Genomic DNA, 14,765 nt, shown 5'->3' with positions numbered 1-14,765 from the left:
ATTGCGGGCGGGCGCGCGCCCGCCGAGGCGCGCGCCCGCCGCGGCTCGTTCACAGACAAGTCAGTGCGTGTGACCGGCGGACTCGATGTCCGCCAGTCACACTACGATCGCTCCTGTGAAGGGAGAAAGACAGAGCGGCTTGTGTAAACAAGCTGCCTGTCAGTTCTCCCTGTGTAAAAGTGAAGATCTGACCGTTCTACTATGTAGAACGGTTGATCTTTGCTTTTACACCAATAGCAATGTCCCTGCACAGTTAGAATCACGCCCCTAGGACACACTTAACCCCTCCCTGTCCAATAAAGTTAACCCCTTCCCTGCCAGTGTCATTTTTGCAGTAACAGTGCATATATATAGCACTGATTACTGTAGTAATGTCACTGGTACCCCCAAAAGTGTAAAAAATGTCAGTCAAGGGTCCGATCTGTCCGCCGCAATGTCGCAGTACCGAAAAAAAATTGCAGATCGCCGCCATTATGCGTTAAAAAAAAACACCAAAAATGACAAAAATCTTTCCCTTTGTTAGTAAACGCGATAACTTTTGCGCAAACCAATCAAAATACGCTTTTTGCATTTTTTTTTTACCAAACATAGGTAGCATAAAACAAATTGGCCGAAAAATGTTAAAAAATTTTGATTTTTACATTTTTTTTTGGGGAATTTCATATAAAAAAATGTGAAAAATATTGTTATTTTTGCAAAATTTACGCTCTTTTTTTGTTTATAGCGTGTGATCAAAAAATCGCACAGGTGATCAAATACCACCAAAAGAAAGCTCTGTTTGTGGGAAAAAAAGGACGTCAAATTCGTTTAGGTACAGCGTCGCACGACCGCGCAATTGTCCGTTAAAGTCCTTGTCCTTAAGTGGTTAAAGTAGGTATTAAAGCAAAAAAAACATATTTTTTATTTTATTTTCAATATATATCTATATATATAGTAATTAGCTTAGGGACAGGACGCAGGAGGGCAGGAAATTAGAATGGGCAAGCACCGCTCGGCTCCCTTGAACTGTGACATCACACAGTACGCTCAGGCGCCACCTCCGCCAGACCCGCGCCATGCCGGCGCCATCCGAAAACACTGTAGCAGGCACTCGAATGGTCTCATCCTGTTCTGGACTGGAACTGCGCATGCGCAGTTCCAAGCCAAACATCACAGACATATTTTTTACTGGCAACCTTTTCCTGTCACTGGCATTTACTGGCAGGAGAAAAATGCTCATATTTTACTGACTGCCAGAAAAATTACTGACGGTTGGCAACACTGCCAGGAAGACTACCCTGCAGTAGAGCTCGTGGAGTGCAGCATGCATACCTAGATGTTGCTGTTTTAATCATCAATCATGTGAGTTGCTAAATGTTGGACCTTCATTAACACCTTTAAGACCGCCCGCTGCACATTTTCTGCGGCAGGCTGGCTCTTCTGCGCGTTGTGCTGGGGGGTGATGGCTCCCCTCTGAGAGAGAAGGACGGTCAGCTGTTGTAAACATAGCTAACCGTTCTTCTCTCTGAAATGATTACAGAGCGCCTGTGATCCTTCTATATAGGAACACAGGTCTCTTTGATCATTTCACAAGTCCCTCCCCCACACAGTTAGTAAACACTCCCCTAGGCTATATAGGATCACAGGTCTCTGTGTTCATTTCACAAGTCCCTCCCCCACACAGTTAGTAAACACTCCCCTAGGCTATAGAGGATCACAGGTCTCTGTGTTCATTTCACAAGTCCCTCCCCCACACAGTTAGTAAACACTCCCCTAGGCTTACACTTAACCCTTTGATCACCCCTAGGTTAACCCCTTCCCTGCCAGTGTCATTAGTACAGCGACAGCGCATATTTTTTTTAGCACTGATTACTGTAGTAATGTCACTGGTCCCCCTCAAAAGTGTCAAAAACGTCAGTTAGGGCTCTTTTACACGGGCTTTCCATGTGAGAGCTCCGCTGCGGTCCTTTTTTTTTTTTTTTCACGGAGCGGATGACATTTCCCATCCGTTTGCGGATGATATGCGGACCTAATGTAAGTCTATGGGGATTGAGGATGTCAGCGGATGACACCACTGACATCCGATTTTCCTTCCTTTCCGTTTTATGAACGGAGGAAAAATAGGGTTCTGTTCCGTTCGAAAAAAAACGGAACAGAACTGACAGGAGGAAAATCGGATGTCAGCGGATGGTCATCCGCTGACATCCATAATGCCATAGACTTACATTATGTCCGCAAATCATCCGCAAAAAAATAGGATGATTTGCGGACATACGGAAAGCCCGTGTGAAAGAGCCCTTAGGGATCCGATCTGTCCACCGCAATGTCGCAGTCCTTCTAAAAATCGCAGATCGCCGCCATTACTAGTAAAAAAATATATAAATAAAAATAACATAAATCTTTCACCTAGTTTGTAGTGTTATGCAAACCAATCAAAATATGCTTATTGCGATTTTTTTTTTTTACAAAAAATATATAGCAGAATACAAATTGGCCTAAAAGGATGAAAAAAATGATTTTTTCATTTTTTTTTTTTAATAGCAGAATGTGAAAATTTTATTTTTTTTTTTTTCAGAAATGTCGCTCTTATTTTTGCTTATAGAGCAAAAAATAAAAATTGCACAGGTGATCAAATACCACTAAAAGAAAGGTCTATTTGTGGGGAAAAAAAGGACATTCAATTTCTTTGGGTACAGCGTCGCACCACCGTGCAATTTTTGTTAAAATAACCCAGTGCGGAATCGCAAAAAATGGCCTGGTCATCAAGGGGGAAAATCTTCCGGTCCAGAAGTGGTTAAATGTAACCATATTGCTACACTTAGAGGCGCCTCTCTTCTCTTTTATACTCAGGTGTGATGTGACGCTAATCGTATATCAAGACATCGCTTGTTTATCAAGTCAAAATGTATTTAAAAATTTTGCTTGTCTTGCAAAACGCTCTCAGACCAAGTTACTCTCAGTCCAAGGTTTTACTGTATATATAATTGTTCAGTGGTTGCTGAATATTTAAACCACCAGTTTCCTGTACTTTCAGGAACTTTACAAACTTCTGCATAAATGCATTTTTGAGGTCTGCACACCCATAATCCATGAATAAAAAATAAAAAAAATAAAAAAGGCCTGATGACGATGTGGGTGAACAATTGATACATTTTATCACATCTTCTGTCAGCAGGGCCGCCATCAGGGGGGTACAGCCAGTACTCATGTATGGGACCCCGGCACATAGGGGGGCCCAGACAGCAGGAAGATCGGTAGGATGACAGCATACCTCCCAACCTGGGCAGGGCTGTCCCGCTGTACAGAGGCTTTGTCCAGCATAATTCTGGGGATAAATGTTACCTCCTAGCTCAGAAGGACCTGCAGCAGTGGGAACATTTAGAACAGCCAGGGATTGGCTAACAAACCAGCTGGGTGTGCACTATGCAGAGACTGCACCTGTCAAATTCATGCTGTGATGTCGGTAATGGGAGGGACTTCTACTCAGACCCGCCCCCTGTGTCAAGCAACACGTGCATAGGGAAGAAGGAGAAGGAAGATATGGCAGCCAGCAACAGAAAGGTATTTTAGAAAGGTAATCATGTGGAAGAGGTGCAGTACAGAGGCATTTACGTACATTCGCTACTATTTACAGCTTGGTATGGCACTACTCCTGATTTGTAACATTGGCCTCAATGGGAAATCTTGGTCACCTTGGTATAGCACTACTCCCGATTTTTAACATTGGCCTCAATGGAGAATCTTGGTCAACTTGGTATGGCACTGCTCCCTGTCTAACATTTGCATCTATGGGAAATCTTGGTCAGCTTAGTAAGGCACTACTCCCTATCTAGCACTCTCCTGAACCCTGTGCATAATGCACTCCAGAACCCTGCATTCTGTATCTAGCATTCTCCTGAACGTATTCCTGACCCCTGCACTCTGTACGTAATGCCTTCTTGACCCCTGCACTCTGTACGGGGATGGGGTTGTGAATTTGTAGAGGGATTTGGGGGGTTGCGCTGTGAGGGGTGATTGGGAGGGATTTCTGCTAGGAAGAGGGATTGGGGGAGGGGGTGATAATATAATTTTGATATTTTTGGTGGAGGGGGGGGGGGGGCCCTGTCAGGTAGGCTGTATGGGGCCCCAGGATTTCTGGCGGCAGCCCTGTCTGTCAGTGCCCATTGATGGAAGCCTACTGGATGAGGGTTGCCAACTTGTGGGAAGGTGGGGTGTGATGCAGCAGCAGTAAACACTCAAGGGTTGATTTACTAAAGGAATATAGACTGTGCACTTTGCAAAGTGTAATTGCCCTCTTCAAGGGCAGTTACTCTAGAGCAGGGGTCCTCAAACTACGGCCCACCAGCTGTTGCGGAACTACACGTCCCATGAGGCATTGGAAAACTCTGACATTCACAGACATGACTAGGCATGATGGGAATTGTAGTTCCTGAACAACTGGAGGGCCATAGTTTGAAGACCCTTGATCTAGAGCTTAGTAAATGAGGTAAGGCTTCACTTTGCAAAGAATACCCAATCACATGCAAGGGATAAAAAAAAAAAACAGCATTTTTGCTTGCACATGATTGGATGATGGAAGTTAGCAGATCTTCTGCTCATTTACTAAGCTCTAGAAAAGCTGCTCTTGCACAGTCTATTTGCATTTAGTAAATCCACCCCTTAGAGTCCAGTTGCAGGAACAGAACTTGTTTGAGGCTGGGTTCACACTGATGCGAATTGGATGTGGTTTTCCCCGCATCCAATTTGCATGACAGGAGAGTGCGCCCAGCTCGCAATGGAGGCGGTTCACGCACCTCCGGGGTGGCCGCGGTCCAAATTTGGAAAGGGTCCTGTATGTCTTTGGTTCTGATCAGGTGCGAATTCAGGCAAAAATTCGGACGAGATTCGCACCTGAACAGGGACGCACCGGACCCCCTGCTGTGAGCTACGGCCGCAGCATATGTGAACCCGGCCTCAAAGTTAAAGTTCAGCAATTCACAACAAGTCTGGTGGGAAGGCCAAACTGGGAACACTCACAGAATGTACAGGGATGTGTAGCAGAGCGGTTCTCAGATATGCCGACAGCGTCTGTCTTAAAGAACGGAATGCGGCCTGGCTGCCCTGTACCCAAATTGGGAGGTTTGCAGGAAGAATGCCATGTCCCTGTCCTTTCTCCACTCAAACATTCCCATAGACACTCCTAAACCTTGTGGACAGCCTTCCCAGAAGAGTTGAAGCTGTTAAAGCTGCAAAGGTGGGCCAACTCAATATTGAACCCTACGGACTAAGACTGGGATGCCAATAAAGTTCATGTGTGTGTAAAGGCAGGTGTCTCAATACTACCCTATATATATATATATACTGTTGAATATTAGCTTACAAAATCTCAATTTGCTCTTAAGCCTCCCCCCTTCTCTGTGATAACAGTTACAGTTATATGAAGACACCATGGTTGACTTTTGAAAATTTTATATCCAACCTCCAAGATCCCATAGGCTTTCTGACTTTTACAATTTGATCACACAGTGGCCATTGCCTCATGTATACTTATGCAGTATCCATCAATGTATGCTTACTGGAATGATGTTGTCAGGAAGGGCATGCCAGCAGATAACATGGCTCCTCTGAATGGAGTTCTGGCCCTCTTCATTGACTAATCCATGCTTCCTCTCGTAGACATAGGAATTAGTGTCCATACACACATACGCGAGGGCATCAGCATGCTCACGTGCATTTGTGACAAATGTTGGCGCCAAATGAGCTATTTACATTGTTTCAATGCTCAGAATCAGTGCTGCTTTGTCTTCAGTCCTCCCATATCCTGTGACCCTGTGATTCTGCATCCTCTTCTTCATCCCAGGTGCTGACCCAGCTTGTCTGACTACTCCTAACCCTGCCTGCATTGATATCAGCTTGTCTTCTGACCACCGCTTCTGCCTGCCTCATTTTCTTCTGCTCCTCTGATCGTTTCCTGACCCGGCTTGGACCCTGGCCAGCTGTGCCTGCTGTTCTACAGTTCTGCTACCAGCACACGCTATACCTGCCTGCTGTCGCCAGTACCAGTCTGCTTCAGTCTGCTGCCTACCAGCTGCCTGCCAGCTCACTTGCTTCTCTGAAGACCACTGATGACTCCTCCTGCCTGGCATGGAAACCTGCCCTGCTACTAACAAGACTGAACTACTTTAAAGTTACTTTAAAACTTTAAAGCGGAGTTCCACCCAAAAGTGTCGATAGTCGTGATACACCATAAACTTTATTGAAAATGTCTGCCAGCATTGCTCTAATACATTTACAGTGTAAGGTCCAGACATATTGTCCATACAGAGAGTTTCTTAGAGGACCTGCACTTCTAATAACTGAAATAGGTGTTTGTGAAATACGCTACGGAGGCTGTATGAGGAAAGGTCCTCTTTCTCACGCAAGCTTTGGTATGACTGTTAGCTTCCCGTTGAAGGAAATCCCCCTCAAACAAAATAACTGCATTATTAATGTAATGTAACAATGTTTTCCATGACTATTTTAAATTTTATTAAAGAATTTTTCAATACCTTGGGCTATACCAAACCACGTAGGTCTATTTGAGGTTTTGATCTCCTGCCCAACAGTGACAGCATAGTTCCAATCAGGAATATAGAAAGAGACAGAGCAGCCACATGGAAGTGTGTGATGAAGTAAGTAACCAATGAGCACCAGTATTATTATTATACAGGATTTATATAGCACCAACAGTTTGCGCAGCGCTTTACAATATGAGGGAAGACAATTCAGTTACAATCAGAGATGTATAGTAACTAAGTAGAACTACTTCACTACTGTACTTAAGTACCAAAAGGCGGTATCTGTACTTTCCTAGAGTATAATTTTTTTCTCCTACTTCCACTTTTACTTCACTACATTCTTTCGATGATTTCAATACTTCTACTCCGATATTTTTTTTTTGTGCTGCATAGTTACTCGTTACTATTATAAAAATGACCACTGCCAGAACAGTAGATGGCAGGTTTCATGAAGCTCAAAACATGTGTATTATCAGCGCATACGAAAATAAAAGCTACTGTATGTATAAATAAAAGCTGCATTTGAAATAATAAAAGACAATATGATGTTCAAACTTTTGACTTCTTTCTTTAATAACTACATAAAACAGTACTTTCAGTACTTGAGTAGCAATTTTTTTATTAAAACAACTGGTACTTTTACTTTCAGTACTTGAGTAGCAAAATTTTTACAAAAAACTACTTGCAATACTTAAGTATAAAAAATGTTAAATACTTTAGTACTTCTACTCAAGTCACTTTTTGATCGAGCACTTCCACTTCTACTCAAGTCACTTTTTGATCAAGCACTTGTACTTTTACTCAAGTATGGATTTTGAGTACTTTATACAACTCTGGTTACAATACAATTCAATACAGGAGGAATTAAACGGCCCTGCTCATTACAGCTTACAATCTAGAAGGGAGGGTCAAGTGAAACAAAAGGCAATAACAGTGGGGGGTGGGCTGATGGAGAAAATGGAAGTATACAGTAGTTGTTAGGTGTGGGTAGGATAGACTTCTCTGAAGAGGAGGGTTTTCAGTACAAACATAGGACTTAGTCTTTCTCCCAAAGACGCTGATAATAATAGAGTTGATTTTATCCCATCGATATCAATTGTCACGGTTCTCGCCATGGCTTACAGACAGCCAGGCGTGGTCACTGTTAAGTACCTGACATGGGATTTGAACCTGTGTTCTTTTACATTCTGTCCTGTTATCCTACCTCTGAGCCCCACTTCACCTCATATAGACCCAGTCCTATTAATCTGGTATTGCCTGCAGCACTGTCCACCTGAAGCTAATTGCTCATTAAGCAAGCTATAAAACACTGCCTCTCGTTTAGAGCAGTGTCAGTTCATTGCTGATCGTGTTCCTGTTTCCTGAGCGTGTGTTCCAGACTGACTCCGGCTTCCATCCTTACCTTCGCTCCATGTAGTTCCTGCGACCTTATCTTCCTCTCATCTCCTGATCCTTATCCGGACTCGTGTCATCCAGTGACTACAGTTATTCCTGGACTATCCTTCCCATTGTATTTCTGCCGGTCCTGCTTATTGGAGCACCTTCCCTGCCAAGCCCCCGTGCACAGATTCACAGCCCAGGTGGCTTTCTTACCTGGTCACCTTGGACTGTGGATAGCTGCAAGGGTGAGCGTACATCTGTGCGTTACAGACTCCAACAAAGGTAAGCCCCGTGACACCAATGATGGAGCTTTTTTGATTCCCACTACCATCAATGATGAAACTTATTTTTCTACCACTTTTTCCTCTAAATTTTCAGAGACTCCCCCTTCTTCAGGGCTGTTGCTGTATGCTAGTGGCATGGGTGTCTGCAGAACTTTTTCCAGGGGGGGCATAATTTTAAGGTCAGCCATGTTCCTCCCCTTTTTAACAATGTAATTGGGGGAGGGGGGGCTAGTCATTATGTCATAAAGCGCAGGCATTCAAAGGTTTGAGAAACCTGATGCAAAAAGAAAGCTGACCCTCTCTGTTGCATGCTTGTGACGTCAGTACGTGCTGTGACGTCACGTGCCGTGCCTCAAATCTCCTCAATTTCTTTTCCCCGGGCTCCCCCTATCCTGGACTGATAGCACCTGGGCCTAGGGCAGTGGTCCGCACAGCTGCCGATGTCAGTCACCGTGCGACCTGCGACTTGCGAATATTTATTTTTAAAGGGGAAAAATAAGCTGCTCTTTACCAGTTTTCAAAGCTCTGATCGTCGCTCACTTGACCCGCCGCCTCTCTCCTCCTCTTGGCCTCACCTCCTCCCCTCTCGAATGACGTCAGCGAGGAATCCTCAGCCCCACCGGCTGCAGGCAGCTGTCAGACAGGGGGGGAAGAGAGCTGGCGGGTTACGTGAGCGGCGATCAGCACTCTGAAAACTGGTAAAGAATGGCTTATTTTTTTTAAAACACAGACACAGGGGCACACAAGATTATTAAACAGACCAGACAGGATAGTATAAATTGGCTTAACCACTTTAAAGGGAAAGTTTAGATTCAAGGGGGGGGGGGGAATTTGCCCCCCCTTGCAGATGCCTATGGCTAGTGGTGAGTGGGGAAGTGTCCCAAACCAATTTATCAGTGACACTGAGTTCGGAGTGGTTGCTGTGTTTGGAGAAACAGCAGAGAGAGTATAGAAATCAAACACTCCTGTACTATGTGCACATCCTTCATACTTAGGAAAAAGCTGGCTATACACTAGTAGAATTTTGAACGAAAATTCGTACAAAAATTCTCAGTACATTAGACAGCTTGAAGAATCTCATTCTAAAGTAGTTCAAAATTTTGTTTGGAAGGAACGTAATATCCTGAACGAAAACCACATTCACTATTAGAAATGTATTCATCCAAGAAAAATTTTCCATCCTTTGAATTTTCTCTTTGTGTTTTTGGTTGAAAAAAAAAAAAAATTCAAAGGATGAATTCAAATTTTCTCAATGTTGTAGTCAAAAATGTAAATTGATTTGGCATAAAAAAAAAAAAAAAAGGAAAGTGAAGGTTGTTCAAGGATGGCCCATCAGTATCAAAATTACAGTGAACTCATAAAAACATGTATATTTTATTATAGAACGTCATCTAAAAATTGTAAAAAACAAACACTGATTTGAACCCACTAACGATTAGAAAGTCAAACACAGGGGATTGGGACAACAGAGCAAATATTTACCCTATAAGTCCCAATCCCCTGATGAAGCGGTTCTTCTCGAAACATGTTGGGAAATATTGGGAGCTACCTACATCTACAACCTTATCATTGAGGAGGTATACATGGGAGCAGTATCCTCTTACTAGGTTGTACAGTAATATACTCATATACTCATATGTGTTTTTATTATATGTTTGTCTATAGTGTATGCAATTTTTTGCTTTTTTTTTTTCTGTGTATTTTTGTACCACAATAAAGTGTTATTTTCTATATATTTTATCATTGGATTCATTCTTCCTGTACCATTAAAATCCCGTCTCTTCTCTATGCCCTAGCCCAGTGATGGCGAACCTTGGCACCCCAGATGTTTTGGAACTACATTTCTCATGATACTCAACTACACTGCAGACTGCATGAGCATGATAGGAAATGTAGTTCCAAATCATCTGGGGTGCCAAGGTTCACCATCACTGCCCTAGTCTCTGATAGCGCTTTTCCACTGCATGGTACGGATTGGTTTGGCGCTTTTCCACTGCATGGTACCGCATGGTACGGGTTAGAATGGTTTGGTACGGTTTGGTACAGCGGCGCTTTTCCACTACATGGTACGGCGTCGGTAAACAGTACCACCTCGGTTGGGGTTCCAAGCAGGCCGTACCGATACCATATCCCACAATCCTTTGCATGCAGCATTGATTGCTTGTCACTACTAGCCACTGATTGGTCAGAGAATCGTTGTAATCCCACCAAACATAGGTGTGCACAGCCTTTTGCATTAGGGTGTCCAGTGCACCTCAAACGCATATTGTTGCATATGTGTGTGTGTGTGTGTATATAAAATGACGGTGTCGGTAGGGCAGAGATTGGTGTCAGTAGAGCAGTAGATGGTGTCAGTAGTTTTTATTATTTTATATTTAATTATTTTTTCAAGTTTATTTTTTTATTCTTTTTACAAATTTTTTGGGAGACTAGTTAGGGGGCTTTGGTAAAATATCAGAGTTAATACAGGGGGAATCCATGCCACACAGGGTGATTAGGGTGTGCCCAAGCACCCCTGGCACACCCTGTGCGAACACCTATGCCACCAACTTACTACTAAGTACTACAACAGTGGAAAAGCAAACCGAGCCAAGTAGAGCCTATACAGTGCTGAAAGGTGCCGACTCGTACCACGCAGTGGAAAAGCAAACTGAGCCGAGCTGGGCCAAGCAGTGCCGAGTGGAGCCAAGCCGGTACTTGCAGTGGAAAAGTGCCATAATTCCATTTAACCTGCAATGTTGCTACAGGTTCATAGAAACATAGAAAAAGGACCAAGTGGTCCATTGAGTCATTTGGAACTGTAAGGTCTTCTACAACATGGAATGACAGGGTTGGCTCCGTGTTTGCTGTGCCAGTACCATATAAATGAGTAAAAAAACGAAATAAATAATTAATAATCTATATTTAGCACAAACTATTAGGAGAATTGTCCCTTACCTAGTGGGATGATGTCCAAGCTGCTGCAGATGTTCCTCTCTCTACTGGAAAGACAAGCTTAGGAAGGGGAAGTTGAATTTCACAACCTTGCCTTCTCTTTAGGGGAGTGTAGAAGAAAACGACGAGCTGGAGAAAGCAGGCTCTTTTCTTCTTATAGGGTTCAGGCTAGGTCTACAGGGGAAATTTTAATCTCTTCCCACAGAGAGGTGTAACCACTTCTTGGTAATTATCTCCTTATCAGCACGTAATGTCCTCACCTTGTAAATGTGGTGACTGCCAAGGATTATATCTTTCAGTAGCAAGAGCCCAAAATCCCCCGTGAAACCCTTAACTCAACCAGCATCCTGAGAATTGCATGTCTGTTAAAAAAAAAAAAAACACCCAAAAAAACCCTCTTTATTCTTATCTAGTTACCAGCAGCAATGCCACCTAACCCATCATCAGATCAGTGTCATCAGTGCCACCTAACCCATCATCACAGAGTGTCATCAGATTGGCTCAGTTCAACCAACGGCATACAACATTTCAATTCTGGATAAACGCAGGTAGGTTAAAGGGTCACAATCCATCCAAAAAGTATTATTCAGTTTTTTTTATTTTTTTTATTTTTTTTTTTTTTTTTGGATGATGTTTTTTTATAATTGTGCTCAAAAGTTTGCATACCCTGGCAGAAATCGTGAAATTTTGGAAAATATGACTGATCGTGTCAATAAACTGTCTTTTATTTAACACATTCCGGACCACCCGCCGCAAATTTACTGCGGCAGGGTGGCCCTCCTGCGTGAACCGATGTAACCCTACGTCGGTCGCGCGCTTGGTGCTGGGGGGTGAGAGCGCGCCAGCATGCTCCTGCCCCCCCCCCAATAAACTGTCTTTTATTTAACAGTTTCCGGACCGCCCGCCGCACATTTACTGCGGCATGCTGGCCCTCCTGCGCGAACCAGCGTAGCCCTACGTCAGTCGCACGCTTGGTGCTGGGGGGCGAGAGCGCGCAACGGCCAGCGTGCTCCCACCCCCCCAATAAACTGTCTTTTATTTAACAGGTTCCGGACCGCCCGCTGCACATTTACTGCAGCAGGCTGGCCCTCCTGCGCGAACCGATGTAACCCTACGTCAGTCGCACGCTTGGTGCTGGGGGGTGAGAGCGCGCAACGGCCAGCGTGCTCCAGCCCCCCCCAATAAACTGTCTTTTATTTAACAGGTTCCGGACCGCCCGCTGCACATTTACTGCGGCAGGCTCAGGGCCGGTGCTAGACTATTTTACGCCCTAGGCAAGATCAGCTACTTGTGCCCCCCCCCCCCCCGGAAAAAAAAAGGGAAATGGTTAAAAACTCCTCTATGCCATACCCAGTGACCCTGATCTGATGCTTCCTCCATGTTATGCTCTCATACCTAGTGACCCCCATATTCCTCCATGTCACACCCGGGGATCCTGATGTCCCTCCATGTCGTTTTTTTTCTCAACAAAAGTGGAGTTACGCTTTGAGAATATTATTCATATGAAGCCATTTTTTATCACATACACTATATTACCAAAAGTATTGGGACACCTGCCTTTACACGCACATGAACTTTAATGGCATCCCAGTCTTAGTCCGTAGGGTTCAATATTGAGTTGGCCCACCCTTTGAAGCTGTAACAGCTTCATCTCTTCTGGGAAGGCTGTCCACAAGGTTTAGGAGTTTGTCTATGGGAATGTCTTAACAAAGTAGAAAAAATAGTTATTGCAAAAGTAATAATATCTTAGATGAAATGAACATTATAATTTCTATTTTTGTAAATGCAATGTATCATAGATGCCATGAATATTGTATCTTCCGTAAATAGAGTGACAAGTGGAGTAAAATTAGTTATCTGATGGTTGAAAAAGAATTTCGGAGTGTTGGAGCCAAGGATCCCATTTTTGGTTATAGAAGTGTTTAGAATTATATAGCGTATGGAATATTTTTTCAGTGAGGTTAATTGTGATCATTCTAGCTTTCAATTGGGAAATAGGGAAGACTTCCAGTGATAGGCAATGTGACAGGAGTCACTTTGGTTGGGGGGCCTATGGAACACAGCTTACCTCAGAGAGGTTGGGAAATCCCTCTCTCAGCCATCTAGGCCCCTCTTATGTGTAAGCCACCCTGTGTCTATTAGGGACACAGGGTGACCAAGGAAATGATGGACAGCTACTTAATAGACACTGAGAATATGGTTTGGATTACTTCAAATGTGACATTAATATTTATCAACCATATAACTCAAGAAATATATGAAGACTATTCCTGGCCTGTTTGATTCTGAACATGGTAATTGAAAGAGCTGATCACATTGGCCTCTGTGCCATGTGCTTCAATGTCAAAGACGGACAGTCTGTTACTGGTGGTCTCTTCCTATTATCTGTGTATTAAGGTGTGATGTGTTTTCTGTTATGCCTGTCTGTCCCATTGTTAATTGTTAATGAACTCACATGTTGTTTCTGTCCAAATGGCTAGATAATTAGTTCAGGATAATTATTTTTCTGTATACAATTTCATCTGCATATGATAATGTAATCAGGCACCTGACCTGGTGGGGTAATCTGATCAGGAGGGGGATGTCCATGCTGTATATATTCTGTGTGAGACTGTTCAATAAAGGAGAAGTTTTCAGTTCTCGACAAGCTAAGTTCCATCTAGTTTTGTATGGGGGGGGGGGGGGGGGGATAGAGTATATGATACCTATGTTCAAGATTGGAGGAAGCCTTATACTGATGGAAGCCCACAAACACAGTGTGGGTCGCGGTTCCATTACAGGCAATAAGCCAGTGTATGACGACACTTATAGTATAGATTAGTCTCATAGTCTCATATGTGGGATAGAAATCCCCGGGATGGGTCTGAATAATAAACAGTTAGTTATGGTGAGATGAATACGGTTGCCTGAGATGGTAGAGGCAAAATTACCCAGCTGGCGCCAAATATGGGATATTTCCTGGAATTCCCAAAAAATATAGGCAACCTCTAATGCAGACTGGGGAAACTGATGGAAAAATAGCACGTAATTTGATGGGGATAAGATACCATCTAGAAAAAAGCTTAGTTGCTGTTTCACGACCCGTAAGTGATCTTGTACATTTACGAAGATAAATTATGCATTCCTTGCAGTCTTCAGTAGAAAGGGAGAGGTTACATTCTGTTTCCCAATTTTGCATGCAAGGGAGCTTTTCTTGAGGATCAATATTCACCAAGTTATTCTATATCTATATTAGACCCTCTACCCTTGGGGTTTTTGAACAGATGTTTTCATAAAAAGTGGGGGCTCTATGTCAGATGTTTTGAAGTGTGTGTTGTAGAAATGTTTGATTTGAACCATCCCCTGGAATGTTTGGCCCTAATACAGACACATAAGGGGACACACACACATGCTAAAATGTCAATTAAAGGTTAATTACCCACAACTGTGACTTTTTAAAATGCAATTAGTGTCTGTGTATAGTCAATGAGTTTGCTAGCTCTTGCATGGATGCACTGAGCAGCCTAGATACTGAGCCATGGGGAGCAAATAAAGAACTGTCAAAAGACCTGTGTAACAAGGTAATGGAACTTTATAAAGATGGAAACGGGTATTAAAAAGATATCCAAAGCCTTGACTATGCCAGTTAGTACTGTTCAATCACATAGGAAGT

General features: G+C 43.3%; 1 protein-coding gene across 1 annotated transcript in view; it reads right to left on the bottom strand.

The window, feature by feature from the left end:
- The window catches only part of LOC309557511 (C-X-C chemokine receptor type 2-like), a 40,012-nt gene extending 28,741 nt beyond the window's left edge, over nucleotides 1–11,271 (bottom strand). Inside the window, exon 1 of the mRNA XM_082260255.1 lies at nucleotides 11,117–11,271. The gene's annotated coding sequence lies outside the window, so the exon portion shown is untranslated. The remainder of the gene's footprint in view (nucleotides 1–11,116) is intronic.
- Nucleotides 11,272–14,765: the final 3,494 nt, after the last annotated feature.

This window comes from Pelophylax lessonae (genome assembly GCF_965119305.1).
Source record: "Pelophylax lessonae genome assembly, chromosome: 6".
Taxonomy (NCBI): domain Eukaryota; kingdom Metazoa; phylum Chordata; class Amphibia; order Anura; family Ranidae; genus Pelophylax; species Pelophylax lessonae.
Note: the sequence above shows the minus strand (reverse complement) of the source record. Positions and strands in the feature narration are given on the sequence as shown.